Below are 14,148 nucleotides of genomic sequence, written 5' to 3'. Positions count from 1 at the left end.
ACACAACTCGAAACTTCATATCAAACTCCCGTCGCGCTTGTCACTTGTAATCTATTCGTCTCAGGTCAATTTTTCTTATTCCTTGTGATATTTTTTTTAATGATCTTAAATTCATTGTTGTTTGTGCTCCTTTGTATTTGTTTAAAGTGCGTACTATTAGAGTAAAGCGCCGCCCACTTAATTGTTTAATCTACTTGAGGTTTGTTCATTTTTTATGTGTCAGTGCTGTGTCGCTGCTAGCTATGTCAGGTCGCATACGTGATTATTTGTTATAAGTGTTTGCCTGGTAATATGAATTGCTCGTCGCGGCGAAGTGTTTAAGTCCCGCCTGCTAGAGAGTATATGTTTGCGTCACTCAACGGAGGTTATTTGTTATGTTTGAACCACGTGAGGTCTTGTAAAAGGAAAACGTCCGCCCACGTGAATGTAATTGCCGTTGAGACGCCTTTGTTTATGCTGGTCAAATAATGTATTGTCTCCGCGCCGACTAGTTTCTTTTAAAAGGGTGAACTTAAGTAAGGGCTGGCTAGGATTTGAGTAGCACTGGAGCAAAATCACAAATGACCTGATTAGACAAAAATTCAATTTAAATTTAAATACGAATGCAATAATTAGGGCTTATCGTCATAACACCTGTACATGTCATGTATCATTCTTTGTGTCGATGACCCCGTGAGGATTGATTCTGTGAGTGAAAGTGAGAGTGAAAGAGGGGGAGATGTAGTAAATTGATCTTTGTTGATTATGAATAGAATATACTTTTTATTTTCATGTTAATTTTGGGCTATATAATTTCGTACGCATGTCGCTACCCGTGATTTTCAGGTATGCAGCTAGCCGCTTCCCGGCTACAGGTAAAGAGGTGGTTATTTGAAAGTACATATGTCTTTGTTTTTATTCGATATGATATTACTATGCACTGTCGGTCACCGGTTCCTACACACGAACTTAACCTGGACCGTAACGCTATTTCGCTTGTCCGAGGGAGATTTTGCCGCCTCTATCTAGGTAGTGGTAGCATTTGTTTTCCCGGGCAAGGGAGGGCGTTCCACAATTGACCATGGAACTTTACATCTGAGAATGAACAATTTCACGTGTTACTCTTGTGTGACAGTCACACTTACAGAGAGAAGTTCAAATTACGTTTTCATGCAGAATACAGCAAAAAGTAGGTCCAGGGTGCGATTTGTACTGGGGACCCCCCCTTCAGTCTTGAATTGGTTGGTCGGTTGGTTTATTTGGTGTTTTAAGTCTACTTTATGCGCAGTATGGCTAATCGGAACTGGACCTACAGTTTAAAGTGGGATCCGAACTACTACGTGCCTCCACCGGGTATACGAGTACACCGTTTGGTTATGAATGACATTCCAACCAGGGCTAGCCTACTTATTTTCCACATTACACACTCATTACACATTACACACTACATGGAGACAAAATAGTATCGGCTCAGACCTACTATATTTGTTTAAAAACGTTGACCAGACCCGAGTTCCTAAGGTGGCCCATGGCTGCCAATGACGTCACCATGCTTCTCATACACCAGGGTATGTCCGTAGCAAATTTCATTACATTATAACCAATAGTTTGATTTTTATAAGCGAAAAATCAGGCACCGAGAGCGAGTGAAACACCCTGTCGTACAAATATTTTGATTTGTCCACTTTATGCACATATAAGCTAATCGGGACTGGACTTACAGTTAAATGTGGGATCCAAACAAATGTGCGTCTACCAGATATCGAACCCGAGATTCCTTGATTAGATTAAAAGGCGACGACATTCACTGGCGTACGCAGAGGGGGAGCCGAAGGGGCTACAGCCCCCCCAAATTTTTAGAAAATAAAAAAATCAAATGACGGCCGTCATGAAGTCGGAAAAACCCCTTAAAATGACCCCCAATAACCATTTTTGTGTATGAATAAGTTTTAAAACGAAGGTTTAAAATGGAAATTGGTGCTCATATCTCACGAAAATAAAGCACCAACAACGGGTTATCACCGAAACTGACTTACGGATGCATTCTATGATCCAAGCAAATATTTAATCTCACTCTGTTCAGTAAAGGTTAGCTTCGCACTGAACACGCTTTCACATTCAGCTGTATATATTGGTAGAATTTCAATTGAATTATCATAATCCTTGAGTGAGTTGGAAATGTGTTTTGGATTTTCTTTGTAGATGTGAAAATCTTTAACAAGTGACGCACATATGATTTCACTTACATTAAAATTCACCTGACATGTCACCATAAAACGCACGTTCTTAATCATCTAAATGCTATGTGTGTGCATTTAATAGGACTACATGCGAAGAGGAGGAACCTAAGTCTTCAAACGGGCTCTTCATATTTTCCATCAAAGATTGAAAAAAATGCTTTCGATGTTTCAAGAGTAGTCATGTCAATTTCTCGCTTTGATCTAAGGACTGAAGGATTTTGGTTTTGCATATGCAATGAGAGTACTTTCAGTACTTGTAGTGAGTCTTAAAATATAGCAAATTTCATCATAAATAACTACTTTGTCAAATGTTTTACAAATCCTTCAAACCTGAACCTCTCACGAGTCAATCGGGGATCATGTAGAGTTCAGTGGCGAAGCGTGACATTTTTACGTAGTCAACGCAAGATTTGCCAAACGTCAGGGTCGATCTTTCAACGGAGAGGGGGGGGGCACAATATTTCTCTGCGATAAACGCCAAGGTCACTGCCAATTTAATGTAAAAGATACCACAGACCTTACGACTACAAAAGACACATAATTCTATCCGATATGACGAGAATTATTAAATATGATGGAATCTGAAATGCAAACACCTCAATTGTCGCGTTTAAAGGTAAGAAGAACCTTTATGGTTCGCCGCCAATTGTTGTTTTGATCATGAAAAGCAGATTCATATCGTTCAATGTGTGCAGTGGAAATAGCAGACATTCGAGTGGTGTGCCCAGGATTTTCGAAGAAAGGGGGGGGGGGGTTACGTGTACTTTTTAGTAGTCATTCCTGAAGTCCTCATTTTGCCATCTTCTTCTGCTTTTTCTATCTTCTTCTTTTTTTTCAAAGAATATTGAGCCTAAGCAGAATTATGATCCTCACCACCCCTCCTTGAGCACGACACTGGACACTTGGAAGAATCTTGATGACTCCAGACAAACCCTGCCGTTGCTGTAAACATGAGGATGGGGCTGAAAAAAGGGCCTGTTATGACCCAGACCTTCAAGAGTGGGGAAAGTACAGGTCGTTGGACCTGTCTGTCTGTTCGGAAGCGTTCGACTGTTCTCGGCACCGGCAGAGACCAGAGAGATTCGCACCATTCTGCGATAAGCTGGGCCGACGAACACCATTGCCTTTAATAGGAAACTTGGCGCGAGGGTTCGGCGCGAGGTGTAGTACTGGGGCCTCATTTCAATGCGCTATGATTAGCGAATCTCTTGCATATTTCGAGCTGTTTCATGTTGCCGTTTGGGTTATTTCGCACAAATATGCGAGTATTCTGACTTATTATTTTTACTGCTTCCCTAAAATATTAAAAACTAAACTAACTAACTAACTCTCTAGCCTTCTTAAACCCGAAGGTTCATGGCTGCAGCAACACAGGCCTTCCATCTGTCCCTATCTTGTGCAAGATCTATATACTCTTTTCCATCCCTACCGATTTCCCTTAGGTCCATCTCGACGTTGTCCCTCCATCTTCGTCTTGGCCTTCCTACTGGTCTCTTACCATCAGGTTTCCCAACAAGAATCCTGTAAACTCCTCTTTCCTCTCCCATTCGTGCCACATGGCCTGCCCACCTAAGTCTTCTTGATTTAATTATTCTAATAATGTCTGGACATGAATATAAATTATGTAGTTCTAAATTATGTAACCTTCTCCACTCACCTGTCTCCTCATCCCTTTTAGGTCCAAATATTTTCCTAAGGATCCTATTTTCAAATACTCTCAATTTATGTTCCTCTTTCAATGTAAGGGACCAAGTTTCACACCCATATAATACTACAGGCAAAATTACTGTTTTGTATATTTTAACTTTTAGTTTCTTAGATATTAAACGAGAAGACAAAAGTTTATGATGAGAGAAGTAACATGCATTTCCTGAATTAAGCCTACTTTTTATTTCCTCTTTAATATAATTTTCATTTGTTAATATTACTCCTAAGTATTTGAATTTGGAAACTGTTTCAAACGAGTTGTTATCAATAATTAGATTTTGATTATTACCTAACACTTGGTTTCGGCCTGTAAGCATATATTTAGTTTTCTCTTTGTTAACTTCCAAACCTATCTCTTTAGCAGTTTTGAAAAATATTTTAGCATTATTCTTAATTGTATTCACATCATCCCCCAGTAAGTCTACATCATCTGCATATGCTAACAACTGAGTCACACCATTTAATTTTAGTCCTTCTTTAGTTTCGTTTACCTTCCTAACAGCATATTCTAAGGCAAAATTAAAGAGCAATGGAGATAATGCATCTCCTTGTTTTAACCCATCATGAATTGTAAATTTGTCAGACATATTAATACCCACACGAATTTTACTTTCTGTTTCACTGGTGCATATTTTTATCATACTAACAAGCTTCTTAGGTATTCCAAACTCTACTAATATATTATATAATTTATCTCTTTTGACTGAATCATATGCTTTTTTGAAATCAATGAATAGCTGATGGACATTTTGATTATATTCCCACTTTTTTTCAAGTGTCTGTCTGATGTGAAAAATTTGATCTGTAGTTGATCTGTTGCGTTTAAATCCACATTGATAATCACCTATAATTTCATTAGCATATGGGGTTAGTCTTGTTAAAATAATGTTAGATAATATTTTATATGTTGTTGAGAGTAGAGAAATTCCACGGTAATTATTGCAGTTCATTTTATCACCTTTTTTAAACACAGGAACAATTATGGATTCTTTCCACTGTTGAGGGATTTCTTCTTTATTCCATATTAAACAAATTAATTTATGAATTTGACATATTAATGAATTTCCACCATATTTAATTAACTCAGCTGGTATTAAATCAATGCCAGGTGCTTTGTTATTCTTTAGCCTTTTAATAGCATCTTTAACTTCAGTCAAGTTAGGTTCTGGAACTAAAGGTTGTGCTGTGTGGACTTCATTTACTTCTGATTTATCTCCTACATGGACATTTAAAAGGTCATTAAAGTAGTTCTTCCATCTATTTAGAATATCGCTTGGGTCAGCTAGAAAATCACCGTCTTTATCTTTTATCAAGTTTACTTTAGGTTGCCACCCCTTTCTAAACTCATTTACACCTTTATATAAATCTCTGATATTTTTATTTTTGCTGTTTGTTTCAATTTCGTTAATTTTGCTTTTCAAGTAATCTCTTTTTTTACTTCTAAATGTGCGGTTAACTTTTCGGTTTATTATATTATAATTGTTTAGATTTGTATCATCAGAGTTATTTAACCACCTAAGTCTAGCCTGATTTCTTATTTCTATTAGATTATGACATTCATTATCAAACCATGGCTTACTTTTTCTCGGTTTATGGTATCCTATACTATCTATAGCTGCTGATTCTATTGCATTACGTATGTGCTCCCAATTCTTATTTACTTCTGTTTCATTTATATTTTCATCATCATTTAAATCCTGCAAAACATCAAATCTATTTGACAGTTTAATTTGGTAATCTTTCTTAATTCTTTCATCAGTAAACTTTCCTGTATCAAATTTTAGAACTTTTAGATTTTGTTGCTTATGATTTATCACTGAGAGTCTTTCTCTTAATTTAGCAATTACTAAATTATGGTCACTGGCACAGTCAGCACCTCTATGTGTACGAACGTCAATTATACTAGTATGCCTTCTCCTATCAATGAGAATATGATCTATCTGATTATGAGTTTTACCATCTGGAGAAGACCAGGTATATTTATGGATATCTTTATGTTTAAAAGTGGTACTTTTCACAATTAAATTCTTTGAGGTTGCAAAAGTAATCAATCTTATACCATTATCATTACTTAATTCATGAAGACTTTCTTTACCAATCGTGGGTTTAAATGTCTCTTCTTTGCCAATCTGTGCATTCCAGTCACCTAACAGAATTTTCATATCATACTGAGAAAATTTATCAAAGACCTGTTCTAACTCTGTATAAAAATCATCTTTAGTATTATCATCTTTATCTTCCGTTGGTGCATGTATGTTTATTAAAATAATTTTACACCACCTACCCTGTAAAACTGCATATGATATCCTATCATTAATAAATTCTACTGTTTTAAGAGCTGAGATAATTCTATTATTTATGAAAAATCCTGTTCCAAAATTATGATTTTCAGTACCACCATAGAAAAAAGTATAATTTTTAGTTTTACAATTCCCTTCTCCTGGCCACCTAACTTCCTGGACAGCTACTACATCTAATTTATACTTAAGTATCTCATTAACTGTACACTGAAATGCCCCAGGCCGGTAAAGACTCAGAACATTCCAGGTGCCTAATTTAATATCCTTATTCCTAATATAGATCTTATCCTTAGTCCAGGGACCTCCCAAAGTAGTCCCCACCCGGAGATCCGAACGGGGGACTATTTTACCTCCGGAATATTTGACCTTGGGAACATCCATGGCCTTATATTGCTGATTCTTGACATGGCTTTTTACAGTGCAGAGTTGTCAGCTCTACGCCTAACCCCCAATATGAATGGAGGAACTACTACAGAAGACAAACACAAACACATTAGAGAGCACAACTACTACACAAGACATACACAAACACATCACAACTATAACACAATATAAACACAAACACACCACAACTACTACACAAGACAAACACAAACAAACAATTGCTAACACATGGTGTAAACTATAGTTGCTAACAAATAAACAGGGGTTGCGAGTTCGAATTCTGATGGATGCACGCTTGTAATCCAACTTTAAATAGTCCTGCTTAGGGTGGATTTAAACCCAACTTTGTCAACATTGTGATATTAAAGCCAACAAGAAGCCCATACCCTTCGTTGAGTTACTACCTTATGTAAGAACTGGATTTCCCCCCATAATACGTAATAGGTTACTACTAACTATTTACGTATTTGGCAATTTAGAATGCAGTGTTGTGTGTGTGTGTGTGTGTGTGTGTGTGTGTGTATATTGTCATGATCGACCTATATATGCCACATTTATTCCTGCCTGATTTATGCAAAAAATGTGAGATAATTGTCCCAAACGCTTGGTGAGCGATCAAGTAAGTCTGGATACATACATCCGCTTCAATTCGATCCATTTCATAGTCTTTATTATTAATATAAAAATATATTAATAATAATATTAAAAATGCAATATTTTTATTATTTTGCTTGGTCATCGACGCATCTCCCGATGAGAGCTCAACAAGCTCTCGAACAGGATTAAAAGACAAAGAGATCCAAAATATGTCAGAAACGCAGCCCATATTTAGTATTCGATACAAAAGTACTTGTGAAACACCAGAAGTGAAAAATAAATACCGAATACATGGCATCTAAAAGAGAGGCGGCCAAGAGTGCCAACGTTTCAAAAACATTGGGTGGGCACAAACACTTGAATTATAAGTTCACAAAAAACACATAAATTATTGTAACACTGTTAAGCCTTGTTTCCATGTTAATAAAACATTAAAATGCTGACCAAGGCAAAATTTATTGTATAAAAAATATACACTAAAAACCACGTTTCCACCCTCTAACAAGGTCTTCTTCAGACGAACATTCATATTGTGATCTTCGTCTGAAGACCTTGTTAGAAGGTGGAAACGTGGTTTTTAGTGTATATTTTTTATACAATAAATTTTGCCTTGGTCAGCATTTTAATGTTTTATAAACTATTGTGTGGAATCGGGCCAATACAAATTGGCGCCACTGTACACAGTCGCCATAAAGGGCGTAACGAAATGTTTGTATGTAGCTATGGTGCAGTAAACTTAATTGAATTCAACTGAAACACCGTGAGTACGATATAGTTTACAAGTGGGTTGGAAATTATGATCCCTGGTTAAGATGTGTCATTCATAACCAGAGATTTGCAGTGGCGAAACCACAGGAGGGGGCAGGGGGGCATTGCCCACTCCAACCTTGGACTGAAATGAGTTCTAGGGGGGCAAACATTGACGGCCAAGTGTACGTACATGCAGGGGTCAATTACCGCCCAGAACTTCAAATTTTATGCCAATAAATATACTTTTCGTAAAATTATCTTGCTCGCTTCGCTCGCAATGCCTGCTTTTCTTAGTCTTATCAAGTTCAGAACCGTAGCTTGGGGGCGGCGTGAGATGGCTCTGGGCACCGAACGATCTAAATGAGAACAAATTTTAAGATTGATTAGTTGATTTTTTGTTTTAAGTCCACTTTACGCACACAAAGGCTATTCGGAACTGGACCTACAGTTTAAAGTGGGATCAGAACCACTGTGCCATCTGCCTCCACCGGGTATGCGGTGTCCGATAAAAATGGCAAAGGAAAGAATGGCGACGGAAAAATGGCCAAGTAAAAATGGCAAGTTTTCTTCTTTGGCAGTTGTCCTCTCTCAGCGTGCAGAATGATCGCTTTCACTGCTGCATTTTCTTGCTGGATGCACCGATTAGCTTCCACAATATAGACTACAGTCTTTACTCTGTAGGATGTTTCAATTTGAATTGCATTACTCCATACAAACCATATACATTGGTATTTGGATGGTTCAGTACAGTTCAGATAAAAAATATAGTTACAAAATATCTATCTAGATGTTCACTAACGCTATAATATTCCTTATTAACTAATAGTTTGTTTTTAAATTTGTTTTTGAAACTTGTCATACTAATTAACTAACTAACTAACTCTCTAGCCTTCTTAAACCCGAAGGTTCATGGCTGCAGCAACACAGGCCTTCCATCTGTCCCTATCTTGAGCAAGATCTATATACTCTTTTCCATCCCTACCGATTTCCCTTAGGTCCATCTCGACGTCGTCCCTCCATCTTCGTCTTGGCCTTCCTACTGGTCTCTTACCATCAGGTTTCCCAACAAGAATCCTGTAAACTCCTCTTTCCTCTCCCATTCGTGCCACATGGCCTGCCCACCTAAGTCTTCTTGATTTAATTATTCTAATAATGTCTGGACATGAATATAAATTATGTAGTTCTAAATTATGTAACCTTCTCCACTCACCTGTCTCCTCATCCCTTTTAGGTCCAAATATTTTCCTAAGGATCCTATTTTCAAATACCCTCAATTTATGTTCCTCTTTCAATGTAAGGGACCAAGTTTCACACCCATATAATACTACAGGCAATATTACTGTTTTGTATATTTTAACTTTTAGTTTCTTAGATATTAAACGAGAAGACAAAAGTTTATGAAGAGAGAAGTAACATGCATTTCCTGAATTAAGCCTACTTTTTATTTTCTCTTTAATATAATTTTCATTTGTTAATATTACTCCTAAGTATTTGAATTTGGAAACTGTTTCAAACTATTTGTTATCAATAATTTGATTTTGATTATTACCTAACACTTGGTTTCGGCCTGTAAGCATATATTTAGTTTTCTCTTTGTTAACTTCTAAACCTATCTCTTTAGCAGTTTTGAAAAATATTTTAGCATTATTCTTAATTGTATTCACATCATCCCCCAGTAAGTCTACATCATCTGCATATGCTAACAACTGAGTCACACCATTTAATTTTAGTCCTTCTTTAGTTTCTCTTACCTTCCTTACCGCATATTCTAAGGCAAAATTAAAGAGCAATGGAGATAATGCATCTCCTTGTTTTAACCCATCATGAATTGCAAATTTGTCAGACACATTATTACCCACACGAATTTTACTTTCTGTTTCACTGGTGCATATTTTTATCATACTAACAAGCTTCTTAGGTATTCCAAACTCTACTAATATATTATATATTTTATCTCTTTTGACCGAATCATATGCTTTTTTGAAATCAATGAATAGCTGATGGACATTTTGATTATATTCCCACTTTTTTTCAAGTGTCTGTCTGATGTGAAAAATTTGATCTGTAGTTGATCTGTTACGTTTAAATCCACATTGATAATCACCTATAATTTCATTAGCATATGGGGTTAGTCTTGTTAAAAGAATGTTAGACAATATTTTGTATGTTGTTGAGAGTAGAGAAATTCCACGGTAATTACTGCAGTTCATTTTATCACCTTTTTTAAACACAGGAACAATTATGGATTCTTTCCACTGTTGAGGGATTTCTTCTTTATTCCATATTAAACAAATTAATTTATGAATTTGACATATTAATGAATTTCCACCATATTTAATTAACTCAGCTGGTATTAAATCAATGCCAGGTGCTTTGTTATTCTTTAGCCTTTTAATAGCATCTTTAACTTCAGTCAAGTTAGGTTCTGGAACTAAAGGTTCAGCTGTGTGTACTTCATTCACTTCTGATTTATCTCCGACATGGACATTTAAAAGGTCATTAAAGTAGTTCTTCCATCTATTTAGAATATCGCTTGGGTCAGCTAGAAAATCACCGTCTTTATCTTTTATCAAGTTTACTTTAGGTTGCCATCCCTTTCTAAACTCATTTACACCTTTATATAAATCTCTGATATTTTTATTTTTGCTGTTTATTTCAATTCGTTAATTTTGCTTTTCAAGTAATCTCTTTTTTTACTTCTAAACGTGCGGTTAACTTCTCGCTTTATTCTATTATAATTGTTTAGATTTGTATCATCAGAGTTATTTAACCACCTAAGTCTAGCCTGATTTCTTATTTCTATTAGATTATGACATTCATTATCAAACCATGGCTTACTTTTTCTCGGTTTATGGTATCCTATACTTTCTTTAGCTGCTGATTCTATTGCATTACGTTTGTGCTCCCAATTCTTATTTACGTCCGTTTCATTTATATTTTCATCATCATTTAAATCCTGCAAAACATAAAATCTATTTGACAGTTTAATTTGGTAATCTTTCTTAATTCTTTCATCAGTAAATTTTCCTGTATCAAATTTTAGAACTTTTAGATTTTGTTGCTTATGATTTATCACTGAGAGTCTTTCTCTTAATTTAGCAATTACTAAATAATGGTCACTGGCACAGTCAGCACCTCTATGTGTACGAACGTCAATTATACTAGTATGCCTTCTCTTATCAATGAGAATATGATCTATCTGATTATGAGTTTTACCATCTGGAGAAGACCAGGTATATTTATGGATATCTTTATGTTTAAATGTGGTACTTTTCACAATTAAATTCTTTGAGGTTGCAAAAGTAATCAATCTTATACCATTATCATTACTTAATTCATGAAGACTTTCTTTACCAATTGTGGGTTTAAATGTCTCTTCTTTGCCAATCTGTGCATTCCAGTCACCTAACAGAATTTTCATATCATACTGAGAAAATTTATCAAAGACCTGTTCTAACTCTGTATAAAAATCATCTTTAGTATTATCATCTTTATCTTCCGTTGGTGCATGTATGTTTATTAAAATAATTTTACACCACCTACCCTGTAAAACTGCATATGATATCCTATCATTAATAAATTCTACTGTTTTAAGAGCTGAGATAATTCTATTATTTATGAAAAATCCTGTTCCAAAATTATGATTTTCAGTACCACCATAGAAAAAAGTATAATTTTTAGTTTTACAATTCCCTTCTCCTGGCCACCTAACTTCCTGGACAGCTACTACATCTAATTTATACCTAACTATCTCATGAACTGTACACTGAAATGCCCCAGGCCGGTAAAGGCTCAGAACATTCCAGGTGCCTAATTTAATATCCTTATTCCTACCGTAGATCTTATCCTTAGTCCAGGGACCTCCCAAAGTAGTCTTCACCCGGAGATCCGAACGGGGGACTATTTTACCTCCGGAATATTTTACCTTGGGAACATCCATGGCCTTATATTGCTGATTCTTGACATGGCTTTTTACAGTGCAGAGTTGTCAGCTCTACGCCTAACCCCCAATATGAATGGAGGAACTACTACAGAAGACAAACACAAACACATTAGACAGCACAACTACTACACAAGACACACCCAAATACATCACAACTATAACACAATATAAACACAAACACACCACAACTACTACACAAGACAAACACAAACAAATTAGACAGCACAACTACTACGCAAAACAAACATACTAGACAGCACAACTACTACAAAAACATACTAGACAGCACAACTACAACACAAGACACATACATACACATCACCGATACTACACAAGACAAATAGAAACACATTAGACAGCATAACTACTACACAAGATAAACACAACCACACTAGACAGCACAGCTACTACACAAGACAAACCCACATACAAGCACATCACAACTACTACACAAGATAAACACAAACACACTAGACACCACAACTACTACACAAGACAAACCCAAACACACTACACAGCACAACTACTGCACAATACACCCAAACACCTTACAACCTCTACACAAGAAAAAACATAAACACACAACTACTACTACATTTTAGTGCTAAGTCATACTTCCTGCTTTAATATAATTTGGTAGATTGTTGAATATTTTAGTTGCCATATGTTCAGGTTCTTCTTGAACTAATGTTAACCTGGTGAAGTATGGCTTTAGAAGCTGATCATTTCGGGTGTTATATGTATGTTCTATTGAACTTTTTAGATCAATATTTCTTCTCGCATATAATGACATTTCATATATGTACAATGAAGGGAGGGTTAATATTTTGAATCTTTTAAACAACGTTCTGCACAATTCCCTAGGCTTTATTCCTGCCCACCATTGTTTCTACCTTCAAATATATTGTATACAATGTTCTCTTATACCGTCCAAAATTAGGACACTTGGCTATCTTCACAGCATCATAATCAGGTGAATAATTATGGTCATAGGAACACACAGGATTTTGTTTCAATAATTTTCTTTTTAGAATTCCTCGACACTTGAAATTGTTTCTCCACCTTATAACATTCTTCAGATCAGACTGTTGTAGAAAGAAGACCTTATCTCCAGCTTTCTCAAATTTAACAATTTTCATTTTAAGAAAGTAAACAAGTTCGTCCCTCTTAGTGTGAGGGGGTTAGATAAGGGCTGACTTGAAGTCGTACTAGTAACAAACATGCGTGACTCGTCAGCAGGTGCGCGCAAAGCATAAACTTGTTTTCAGTCAAGATGAAAACCCATTCTATGCTGCAACCCCCCCCCCCCGCATATCTTCAAATTATTTACAAAGGTTACCTTTTATGAGCATGTGATTCTATAGCGGCAGTAATTCCTGCCAAAAGAAATATAGAAATAAACGGGGCATTATTTTTGGAAACATCAAATAAAATGTATCCATTCAAAGACAAATTAATGTTAAAAGACACCAAAATTATATTAAATTTTAATTTCAAACTGTGAAATGCAAGACACATAATTTCTCAATTTTCATGTAAAATCGTAATAGGTATATTGTATTTGCAATTTTTATTCTTGCCATTTCTACTGTTGCCATTTTTTCCTTTTGTCATTTTTTCCCTTTGCCATTTTCTCCGCTTGCCATTTTCACTTTGCCATTTTCTCCGCTTGCCATTTTCTCTGCTTGCCATTTTCACTTTGCCATTTTTTCCTTTGCCATTTTCACCTAAATTCAACCAGGGACCTTGATCACAAGGCGACGATGTTAGCACTACACCATCGTGGAGGCACACAAGTTGTAAAAGAGATAATGCATTGGCTTTCCGTGAAATTATTTGCGCCCTAATAAATCATATTGATTACAGCCTGCAAAAAAAAAAAATTGCTGTTGGTTTATTGTGAGATGGATGTATTGGATGTGTAATGTATTTAAATAATATATGTTGTATATAATATGTATTAAAGAAACCTTGAATACGTACAGAATTTAGTGTCCACGTCGCTCCATGATGCATATATGTGAAACATATATCGTGCATGAAAGTTATACATGTTAATGTATCAAGCATTTTCTGCCTTTCAAAAATAGTTTGTGTGCTTGTTTTCCAATAATAATATGAAATTGAACGTGTTGAAAAAATAATTTAAATCGTTTGTTCGAACACAAATGCTTTAGCACCAACTTCTACCCCCTTTTTTGCATAATTTGAAAGGGTAATAACGTCTTTGATACTACTACTACTACTA

Source organism: Lepisma saccharinum, chromosome 2, assembly GCF_977018435.1.
Source record: "Lepisma saccharinum chromosome 2, izLepSacc3.1, whole genome shotgun sequence".
Taxonomy (NCBI): domain Eukaryota; kingdom Metazoa; phylum Arthropoda; class Insecta; order Zygentoma; family Lepismatidae; genus Lepisma; species Lepisma saccharinum.
Note: the sequence above shows the minus strand (reverse complement) of the source record.